Source organism: Culex pipiens, chromosome 3, assembly GCF_016801865.2.
Source record: "Culex pipiens pallens isolate TS chromosome 3, TS_CPP_V2, whole genome shotgun sequence".
Classification (NCBI taxonomy): domain Eukaryota; kingdom Metazoa; phylum Arthropoda; class Insecta; order Diptera; family Culicidae; genus Culex; species Culex pipiens.
Window position 1 is genome coordinate 99,371,472 of NC_068939.1, and position 12,427 is coordinate 99,383,898.

The following is a 12,427-nucleotide window of genomic DNA, read 5'->3' on the forward strand; positions in this document are numbered from 1 at the left end:
AGGAAAAAATGGGCGAAGAAAATTCCTTAAATTTTCTAAAAGTAGAAATGAAATTTAAATAACATCATTCGAGAATTTTTACATTTTGACCTTGCTTGCTTCCTGTTGCTTTCACTAATGGCTGGAACTGTGGTTTAAATTTGACTGTTTGAACAGCTGCACAATTTCCCTCGCCAAGTAATCCAAACAACATTTTGTTTCGAATAGTTGAAACATGGAAATGCAAATGGCACACAAAAAAAGTTTCCTAGCTGTAGTCAAAGATTCACCCCCACGTTCAAAGGAGACTAGAGTAAGATACCTGCTGTTGAAGTTCTAAAACGAATTGAAGTCAACTCTTTGAAACAGGTTCAAAAATAAGACATCCAACCCTGGAATGCTACCGTTTTACGAAGTTATGCAAAGGGAAAGTGCCCGCCAGACTCGGAACGCGGAATGGCTGAAATCCTTTCAGCTTTTCACAACAAATTTACGTTCAGTCCACCGGGCACCGAGTTCCGTGTTCCGAGTGTCCAACTGTCGGACCGTTCTTCCGACGGTTGATCCGCTTGAAGTGTGCTATTTGGCTGCATTTAGGATGATTGCCATCACGCTTAATAATAAAACAGCAATCATGCGGTTAATCTCGACGGTTTTCACGCTCGAAACGTGGAGCTCAGAGATCCGAGCATTCCGACGTGGAAATCGGGGTGGAATATTTTGGCGCTGGCGCCCCAGGTTGAAGCATGAATTTTGATGGAGTGGTGAAATTTTAATGCCAACATAACAATAACGGGAAATTGCGGCCAGGTATGTGCATAATTTCTAAGTTTTGGCGGCGACTGAAAGCAGCTCGGGAACTTTTGATCACGTTTTTCATGCTTGACTAAGCTTGAAACTATAAACATAGTTTGAGCTCGTTTGTTTGGCTATGCGTGCGGTTTGCGTGGTTTGTGAGTTGAACATTTTTGGAAAATCATCAACTCTCGAGACCAAAAAACGTCATCAAAGCATCACGAATTGTTGCTAAAAAATCAGAACGATACATCCTTTTCAAACTTTTCAATTTGGAGTAAAAACCAAGATTTGGCCAAAAACTGGATTTTTTATCGGTTTTTAAAGGTTGAGGTCGACAACAAAACAAACAAACTATCCGCATTAACAACCCACAGGACTTTCGATCGAATATCCTAAAATACCCGGACACTATTTTACGTAGTTTAACTCGCTCAAATTACGAAACGGATAACATTCATAATTAAATCAACACCGAAAGCACTTTCCATGAATATCATGTTTTTCAGCTGGTTTTGCCAACAAACAAGCAAACAAACACTTGTAATTAAACCAATAAACTTCCGGGAAAAAAACACACACAAAAACCGAGTCGAAGCGAGATTTCCCCGTCCTGTTGAGCGCGGGGGAACAACATTAATTGAGCTTCACGTTACACGTTGGTGGGTCTGAAGTTGTTTTGCAGGAAATCGTGCATAATTATCGCATCCTTTTGTGGGTGAGTATGTGCTTTGAGGGCAAATTGTTGGAACAATCGATGCGTGCCGTTGCCCACACGTAAAAGTTTGCGTTGTTTGCGAAACCGGTTTCGAAAAATAACACCAACAGGGCAGAGCAAAATATCCTCGTGGCAGCTTCTCTGGCTGGAGGATGGTGACGGAGGTGATGTTGATGTTGATGCTTTTGTAAGTAGGATGCAAAATAGACACATGCACACTTTGAAACGTTGTAACACTTGAGTTGAGTTTGGGGAATTAATCCAGATAAATCATAATAATTGAGTCTATTTGAAAATCATTAGAAACACCGTGCTACATCCATTTTCCCATATGTTTTTCCAGAAATTTGCAGGCTCAATTTAAGCTAAATCAATAAATTAATTGACGTGAAGACTTCCATCATTGCCATGATTTTTTGTTCAAAGATATAAATTTTGCGTCGCCATCAATATTTTCACCAAATTTCTTCTACAAGTTGTGTAGAATGGTACCCTACATGTGTTGATACTTTTTGGGAACGTTCATCCCATTCCTTGTGAAGTTATGGAAATTGTCATTAATCGATGATTGCCAACTAGAACGTCAATGATTGTACCACAAAGTTATATAAATTTTGAAACTCATTTGATTTAGTCCAAAAAATCCTTCAGTGGCTTCAAGAAGGCCACAACCGGCACATGCTGATTCATTTTGGTGCAGATATTCGTTAAATTGAATTCAATACAGAGAATTTTAGAGCGATGATCAATTTTCTTCTAAAATGATCAACGGCTTCACCTTAACGACATACTCTTCTAGTTAAAACTGGAAGCGAAAACTAAACACCATCAACCGCAGCTGGGAAGGGCAAATTTCCGAAACGGTAACGAGCATCCGTCCAGTAGAAGAGCGGATGTGCTTCCTGAAGGTCGTTCGGAACAACATGTTATGGTCCTGGTTTAATGACTGAACGGATGATCAGAATTTTTAAGTTCGGTTATGTTTAAAATTGATTGTTTGGGTACTGAATTAATTTAAATTCGCTGTCCCTCCACACCTTGTTCCGGTATTGACGTATTTCAGATTTGCCCATTTATATACAGCAATTCCCCACGAAAACAGCATGGAAAAAACAAAAGTGCTCGGATCGGGCTCAAAATTTTTCTGGGGGTTCCCTGGCCGAAATAATTACACCCGTATTTTTTTGTTTGGCCATTAGGGTGGCCTACACCGTGTAAGGTTGTCTGAAAAATGGCCTTTTTCGTCGATTTTCGCAAAAACCAGTTTTTTCGAAAAATCATAACTCCTCGTCATTTCAACCGATTTCAATTGTCTTATACGCAAATGAAAGGTGATAGGTTGGCCTTTCAAAGAAAAATAGTAAGAAGTTTCAAAAATCTAGCCTAACATATGAAAAGGGCGTATGAAACTTTAAAATGCCGTTTTGGCGGTGTCTGGACCAAAGAGCCTATGTCTGGAAATTTTTTTATCGGATTCCCCGGACATTTTTACATAACATACTAAAAAGTGGGAGGAGTTCATTAACAGGATTCCGAGATATGATTTTTTGAAAATAAAATCCGTGTTTTTTGACGCGCCGCGCGCAAAAACCGGAGAATGACGAAATTGGCAAAAAATCAACTTTTTTCACTAAAATTGCGATAACTTTAAAATTTTAGCGATGACCTATACATGTCTGGGTACCAAAATTTTTGTAATTAAAAGACGCAACTTTTGGTACCCAGACATGTATAGGTCATTGCTGAAATTTTGAAGTTATCGCAGTTTTAGTGAAAAAAGTTGATTTTTTGCCAATTTCGTCATTCTCCGGTTTTTGCGCGCGGCTCGTCAGAAAACACGGATTTTATTTTGAAAAAATCATATCTCGGAATCCTGTTAATGAACTCCTCCCATTTTTTAGTATATTATGTAAAAATGTCCAGGGAATCCGATAAAAATATTTCCAGACATAGGCTCTTTGGTCCAGACACCGTCAAAACGGCATTTTAAAGTTTCATACGCCCTTTTCATATGTTAGGCTAGATTTTTGAAACTTCTTACTATTTTTCTTTGAAAGGCCAACTTATCACCTTTCATTTGCGTACAAGACAATTGAAATCGGTTAAAATGGCGAGAAGTTATGATTTTTCAAAAAAAGTGGTTTTTGCGAAAATCGACGAAAAAGGCCATTTTTCAGACCACCCTAACACGGTGTAGGCCACCCTAATGGCCAAACAAAAAAATACGGGTCTAATTATTTCGGCCAGGGAACCCCCAGAAAAATTTTGAGCCCGATCCGAGCACTTTTGTTTTTTTCCATGCTGTTTTCGTGGGGAATTGCTGTATACAAATAATGACGAAACACGTTTATCCTTCCTAAACAAATTAATTCAAAGTTTGAATTTCAGCGTTGAGCCAGCACTGCTGTCAACCCTTCAGCAACTTTCATTATAACTTAATTATTTTCCAAATATCAACAGCTTTCTTCTGTGGAAGGGAGGCTGACCTGGTCTTCGCGTTGGAATGTTCACCACGGTCTTTCCCTCCTCCAACTTAACTTTGAACGTTTATGTTTATAGACAGACAGCTGGGTTGGGCCAATTTGCATTTAAGTTAATGAAAGAAGTTTGCACTAATTGTGTAACGAAAATTTGCGCGATCTTTGGACGACGGTGCGTCGCGCCACCACTCGCTTTTGGGAAATAATTTCCTCGAACCCAGAGTTTTACAGTTTGCTCGTAGAATAACTTGGCGCCTTCTACACAGCAAAAAAAAGTTGAATTTTGGAATGTTGAAATTTGGTAGGTTGAATATTAATCATTTTTTGAGTAATATTACTCAAAAAATGTGTAAAAATGTAAACCTGATGAATATTCATCAGAAACTGATGAAAATTCATCAATTCCTGATGTAATATTACACATTTTTTTTGCCACAAAATCTGTCACCATTTCCTGATGAATATTACCATCATTTTTTTTCTGTGTAAGTGAAATCATGAACTTTGAATTGACGAAAACGAGATTGATGGCGGTTGGATGTTGCTGTCGGTGAGAGATGACAAACTTTAAATTTCTTCCCCCGAAGGCGCAGTCCTGCCCCGTCTTTGGTATCGCACTCTTCATCAATATCAACTTAATTGGCTCGCTAATATAATCATGTTTTTCAGCTTGTGAAACCAGATCGATAGGAAAGGAATTAATTTGTCAGGCAAATTGCCACTTTGAGATAATCGAAGTAATTTGTTTCAATAACGTTGCAAATTTAATGATCAATTATTTCAGTTAGTCCACTTAATTCCAAATGATCGAAGTCATGAGATCTGAGGTGTTAGGTAGAATAGATAATAAATGTATAGAGTTCAATAATACGAATCTTTTCAATGTCCCGCCCGTGTGGATCAATCGGACCGCGCACTGGACTCACAATCCAGAGGTCGCTGGTTCGAATCCCACGGCGGGCGCTCTAAAATTCTTTGTGTAAATATGGGTATTCGGCGCCGTCGCTCCGTGCCATACTTTCATACACTTAGGAGCCCAGGGCGGCGAAGTCCTTGTAGATAAAAAGGAAGACACTAGTGGTTGGTACTAGCAATGGTGGCCGACAGCTATAAAGTCAACTTCGTTTCGTTCGTTTTCAATTAACCGGAAAAAATCCTCAGACCGTCATGAACACCTAGTCTCTTTCATGCTGTCTATTAAAAAATAGGACAAAAAATCAGGGTTTCTATTTCTGTTGAGTAACGATGATAATGTTGTTATTCTGAGAAATATTTGCGATATAAAAGTTTAGTTCCTTCCTACGAACGCATGACAATCAAGCATTGAAACCAAACATTCCATGCTAACCACTTTTTGTTGGTTGCAGTGGTGCACTTTTATTATTTGAAAACTTTTCAACAGGAAGCAGAATGTTGCACAGCTTCCACCGTCCATGACGACAAAACATCCTGTGCTGCCGGGTGAAGTTTTCTTTTTTCACTGTCATAGCTTTTGCATCTCTATTTGGTGATAACTTTTTCAATTAATATAATCATTGCCTTTATGATTGTTATGGCATACACTGAGGAAAAATAACCCCATTCCAGGAGCATTATCCTCATCCGCTTTCCACTGGCAGAGTCAACATTCTTGTGCTGGGTTTTTATGCTCTTGTTTCTTTTTAGCAAACAGTGTAACAATTCGTTTCACTTTGTTGGGTCTTGCCAAGCATTTGTGTTTTACTTTTGTATACTTATATCCGGTCGTGGCAATCCCGTCTCTGCTGAAGCCTTACAAAACGGGGTATGTTTTGAACTTGAATGGTTCAGCACTATAGATTTATTCAAAGGTCAGAATTTTTTAATTTTTATTTAAATATGATTCCAAAAATCTGTTATTTTAAAGTAAACAAAAGTTTGAAACAGCCTAATGGGCACATGAGGCAAAACATTGCTAAGATATCCCGTCGTACTTTGTGACAAGGTTTTTCTTGGGAATCACCACCACCCACGCAACTTTTCAGCATCCCGGAATGTACCTCCTTTTTTTGCATCGCTGTTTGTCTCATCTACTTATATACGAAAAAAGCTCCCAACATTCCTCAGTAACTTGGCAAACATACTGGAGCTGTATTATGAAACGTTTTTTCTTGGTAAGAGTTGGGTTGCTGAAAATAAGTTGACTCTAACGGGGTTTTAGACATTATCTTTCTATTTTCCTAAGGATAAAATATTCCTGTTCCTTATCAAAAACTAAACTAACACTGTTTTTGTTTTCCATTTACAGACTGCCGAGCAGAATTATTTCTGTTGGTGAGTATGACATACTGTATTATTTTTAAATCGCAGTCAAAACTCCACACCCCTTCTTCAAAATACTTGTGACAAAAATGTGTTTATTTTATTCCTCGGTCCCTGCCTTTCTTACCAAGTTTAATTTAGCATGAAAGTTAGGTCGTAAACTTTATCGTTCCATCCGGAGACTTCATTTACTCTTTCTTACTTCGCCAACTCTTTTCTCGGTGTCTTCATTAAACTAGCATAAAATAGAATGTGTTTGAGCGGGGTTTCAAATGTACTGATGTATCTCCACTGTTTCTTAAAAGGTTCAAATATTTGAATATGTGAATGAGTTTGTTTTTTTTTTTTGAAGATCATAAAGCACCGGTGTCCATATAAACAATTCAAGATTTTGCTTGAGATTTTGTTTCATGAAACAAACAAAAATAAAGCTCAAATTGCACATAATTTAAACTGACTTGTAGAAAAAAGTGTAAGTTTTTATATACCATAACGACTTGAATATCCAAGGTTCTAGGTTTGGGGGACTGGAGTCGCAGTCGGAGACGAATTTGGTGAAGTTGAGTGTTTTTTTAAAACCTGTAGTTGGAGTCGAGTCACCAAACTCTGAGAACCACAAAATCCTCAGAATTTCTTAGGGTTATCATATCCTCAATGTTTTGGGCTCACTAGAAAGTTCTTTTGATTACTTCCGCAGTAACAGTTCAACAGGGCGTATCTGCGTTTGTAAACAAGCAGTCTATCCCTGTCTTTCTTGACGTGAACTGTCACTTGAGCAAAAGGGATAGACTTCTTGTTTACAAACGCAGATTCGCCCTATTGAAATGTTACTACGGACTTATCCAACGATGGGTCGCATGATAATTCCGGACAACGTTTATATAAAATTATCTTAGATTCGGCTTCAAGAAAACGTATGATAAGCACTTTAGTGCTTAAAACTTTTGATAGGGTTGTAAGATCTTCAATATTTAAGACTCTTTGCAAAGGTCTTTTGATTACATATCTAACGATAGGTCACATGATACCAGGGGGGCGACATCTATATCTCACTACAGGCAGCTCGTCCGTAGCCAACACAAGCTGTCAACTTCGGGACCAGAACAAAAGGAAAATGTCAACTTCGGCTCCAGCACAAAAGAACAGCTGTTCGTTACGGAACACTGTAAAAAAAAACTTACAAAAACTGTAGGCATAAAATGGAAATAAACTGCCGTTTTACGGCGATATGATGTATACGCCATTTTGGACATTTTCAATTTTATTGCACAGTCTGATAAAGAATCTTAAAAGCTACCTCCTGACGAAAGATTTTTTCAAAAAACTGCTCTGGGGCCCATTTTATTAAGCAAACAAACTATGATGTATACGCCAATTTTACTCATCATGATACATGTATACATTGAGAATTGATAGAAGTCAAATTCAATACTGTTTGAATGTTGATTTGAGGTTTTGGGACCAAATCAAGACTGGGCAATATTTTATTACATTATTTCGATTTGATTCTTAAGGGGACGTCCATTAGGCGTCATCCATAAAGTACGTCACGTTCTGAGGGAAGAGGGGGGTTTTGAGCAAGCCTATACGTTGTGTGTTAAAAGCATAGGGAAATCGTGACAAAGGGGGTGGAGTAAATTTTGGCTGATTTTAATGTGACGTACTTAATGGATGACACCTTATCCACATCCACGTAGACACTTTTTTGAAAATTCTAGACCCACCCACCTCTCTTGCGGACAATTGTTCATGCAAAAAATGTGTTTATGGAGCGTAGACTATCGCTAAGGGAACGTTCTTTTATTACGTAACGCAAAAAATCGGATTTTAGACCCCCCCCCCCTCGTAACAAAATTTCCATACAAATTTTAAAAATTTTGTATGGAGCGTAACACGGCCTCCGAACCCCCCCCCCTCCCCCCAACTGCGTTACGTAATAAAAGAACGCTCCCTAATACCCTCCCCCCCTTAAAGTATCCACGTGGACAATGCATTACGGGATCCGCACAGCTATCAAAATAACTGGCACAAATAATAAAGCCAGCTTTGATCGAGCAATGTATACATACATCATTGGGCAGGAAAAGTAGTGATTTTTTATTGCTATTTTTTCGGCCAAATGATGTTTGTGGTTGAAAATCGTAGAGAATAGGAAAAAACAAGAAATTTTGTAGGGGCCACATTTTTATTGTACTTTTTAACAGTTTCTACAAAGCAGACCTTAAATTAGTCATTTTAAATAGAAAAAATGAACAAAAACAGAAAATTGTGTCTACAGCAAAATCACCTCAATGGCGTATACATCATATCGCCGTAAAACGGCAGTAAAGTAATTATCTTTTTTATGTAAAATGTTACCGCAATGTACGTTTAAAAGTTAGTGTATGTTTGTGAGGTGATTTTTATCAATTTATTTGCAAAATAAACTACTAAAGTTGGGATTATTAAGCACACATCGGGCCGATGACCTCATTTAAAGTTGTACTTTTATCACATGAAACGTTTAACTTAACTACTGTGTAATTTGACTTTTTCTACAGTAATTCTTATAACAAAAATTGAATTATTAAAAAAAGAATTATTTGCGCAGTTTGCGCGCGTTATCAATTTCAATCACCCAAGATGGCGGTCTTTAGCATCCCCCTGCATGATACATCCGGACAAGATTTTTACAAAATATGCGAGATCTAGGCTTAAAAAGGATATAAATAAAACTTAATTACTTTCAAATCTATAGAGTTGTTAGACCTTCAAATTTTCATCCGGATATTAGCTAAAATCGTTTTTTCAGCAAATCTTTTGAAGTACTTAGCTAAACTTTATAATTTTCAATAGAAACTTATGGGACCCCAAGACGGATTGAATGTGACTGAAACGGACAAAATCGGTTCAGCCAGCTCCGAGATAACCGAGTGCAAATGAGCAACAAATTTGAGAAAATGTTGACGATTTTGGAAACATTTCCATGTTGTCGAATTCGACAACACAGAGTTATCAGATTTGCTTACAAGAATTCTATTCATATAGAGGGTGACGATTCGCGAGATATTAATTTTTCCGAGAGTCGAGAGTTGAATTTTGCAATTGCCCTGGAATTCCCTTGACCGGGAGTTTTATCATTGATTTGTTGACACAGATTTAAAAGAATTATTACAAATTTATAACATTTGTAAAGAAAATATCATTGAGTGTTGAAACGAGCGGCTGCAGAGTGACGGGCACCAGTTTTCTGAGTTGAACGAAATGAAACTTCCTTACATTGTCCGTTCGCTAAAAAGCTATATTTTCTTAATTAATAACAAATAAAGTTCACAAGATACAATTTACTCACAACTTCGGTGTCTATTCACAGCTGGAACGGATTCTCGTACTCAGCTGCGCCCGTGCTCCCGCTTGCTTCAGTTTGTTTTCAACTTCTGATTCTTGTCAAGCGACAGCCCGGGCACCTGTCAAAGCAACACAAACAAAGACGAATGACGTTGAACAGGGGGCTAGTATCGGCGCCGTATCGTACATGGGACGCGTCCGTCCTAACAATTGAGTAACTAGTCATAATTATTCAGCACAATGTAGGGGAAAGTGGGGCAAGACGACCATATGGGGCAAGAGGAACAATCGTTCGTACGATCGTCATTCTTACAATTGACAATATTTCCAATATGAGGAATTGTTACTAGCAATGCAATTAGTTGATTATACTTCCAAATAACCACCAAAACGATGTAAACGCCTCAGCACACAAGATTAAATTGTGTTTCTTTCAAATCCTTCGTTTTCTTATAACTTTTGGAAAGCCTAAAATAAGACTTAGGGATCGTTTTTAAGTTTATTTTATCAAAATACCATTTTTCCTCGATCAGTAGTGGTCCTACCAATGATTTGCACCTATTACAAAGCATGATTTAAAAACGAAGTTGACTTTATAGCTTTCGGCCACCATTGCTAGTACCAACCACTAGTGTCTTCCTTGTTATCTACAAGGACTTCGCCGCCCTGGGCTCCTGAGTGTATGAAAGTATGGCACGGAGCGACGGCGCCAAATACCCATATTTACACAAAGAATTTTAGAGCGCCCACCGCGGGATTCGAACCGGCGACCTCTAGATAGTGAGCCCGGTCTGATGGATCCACACGGGCGGGACAAGTATGACTTACCTTTTGGTTATTTTTGTTGAGAGCTTTTGAAATCTTGTTCAGGTGGGGCAAGTTTACCATATGGATTTTAAGTACGGAAAAAATACGAATTGCTGCATCAACATATCTTATTGGGAAATAAATATACAAAGGTACTTCAAAAACTGATAAACAATTGTTAAGAAAATTTCCCGTGAAAAAATTTCCCGTCCCGTGAAAAAATTTCCCGGGAATTCCCGGGATTTCCCAAAAAAAAATCCCGTTTCCCGGGAAATTTGTAAATTTCCCGGGAATTCCCGAAGTTCAAGCGGAAATATACATTTTCTTAAATTTTTGGAGCCATTTTTTTGAAAATTCTATGAAAAATAATAATTGAGCAATTCTCTGAGATTTCGGTCATTCGATTTTTTTTGTATTTTTTAATCCGGCTGAAACTTTTTTGGTGCCTTCGGTATGCCCAAAGAAGCCATTTTGCATAATTAGTTCGTTCATATAATTTTCCATACAAATTTGGCAGCTGTCCATACAAAAATGATATGTGAAAATTCAAAAATCTGTATCTTTTGAAGGAATTTTTTGATCGATTTGGTGTCTTCGGCAAAGTTGTAGGTATGGATATGGACTACACTGAAAAAAAAATGATACACGATAAATTTTTTTTGGTGATTTTTAATTTAACTTTTTGTTACTAAAACTTGATTTGCAAAAAAACACTATTTTTAATTTTTTTTATTTTTTGATATGTTTTAGAGGACATAAAATGCCAACTTTTCAGAAATTTCCAGAATGGGCAAAAAATCTTTGACCGAGTTATGATTTTTTGAATCAATACTGATTTTTTCAAAAAATCGAAATATTGGTCGCAAAAAATTTTCAACTTCATTTTTCGATGTAAAATTGAATTTGCAATCAAAAAGTACTTTAGTGAATTTTTGATAAAGTGCACCGTTTTCAAGTTATAACCATTTTTAGGTAACTTTTTTGAAAATAGTCGCAGTTTTTTATTTTTTAATATTAGTGCCCATGTTTGCCCACCTTTGAAAAAAATATTTTTGAAAAGCTGAGAAAATTCTCTATATTTTGCTTTATTGAACTTTGTTGATACGACCTTTAGTTGCTGAGATATTGCCATGCAAAGGTTAAAAAACAGGAAAATTGATGTTTTCTAAGTTTCACCCAAACAACCCACCATTTTCTAATGTCGATATCTCAGCAATTAATGGTCCGATTTACAATGTGAAAATATGAAACATTCGTGAAATTTTCCGATCTTTTCGAAAAAAATATTTTCAAAAATTTTAAATCAAGACAAACATTTCAAATGGGCGTAATATTGAAAGTTTGGCCCGTTTAAAATGTTAGTCTTGATTTTAAATTTTTGAAAATATTTTTTTCGAAAAGATCGGAAAATTTCACGAATGTTTCATGTTTTAACATTGCAAATCGGACCTATAGTTGCTGAGATATCGACATTAGAAAATGGTGGGTTGTTTGGGTGAGACTTAGAAAACAAAAATTTTCCTGTTTTTTAACCTTTGCATGGCAATATCTCAGCAACTAAAGGTCGTATCAACAAAGTTCAATAAAGCAAAATACAGAGAATTTTCTCAGCTCTTCGAAAATATTTTTTTCAAAGGTGGGCAAACATGGGCACTAATTTAAAAAAATGAAAAACTGCGACTATTTTCAAAAAAGTTACCTAAAAATGGTTATAACTTGAAAACGGTGCACTTTATCAAAAATTCACTGAAGTACTTTTTGATTGCAAATTCAATTTTACATCGAAAAATGAAGTCGAAACATTTTTGCGACCAATATTTCGATTTTTTGAAAAAATCTGTATTGATTCAAAAAAACATAACTCGGTCAAAGATTTTTTGCCCATTCTGGAAATTTCTGAAAAGTTGACATTTTATGTCCTCTAAAACATATCAAAAAATAAAAAAAATTAAAAATAGTGTTTTTTTGCAAATCAAGTTTTAGTGACAAAAAGTTAAATTAAAAATCACCCAAATTTTTTTTACCGTGTATCATTTTTTTT

General features: G+C 36.7%; 1 protein-coding gene across 1 annotated transcript in view; it reads left to right on the forward strand.

The window, feature by feature from the left end:
* The window catches only part of LOC120430005 (uncharacterized), a 238,338-nt gene that overhangs the window by 104,489 nt on the left and 121,422 nt on the right, over positions 1–12,427 (forward strand). The window contains 1 exon segment of the mRNA XM_052709458.1: positions 6,239–6,264. The gene's annotated coding sequence lies outside the window, so the exon portion shown is untranslated.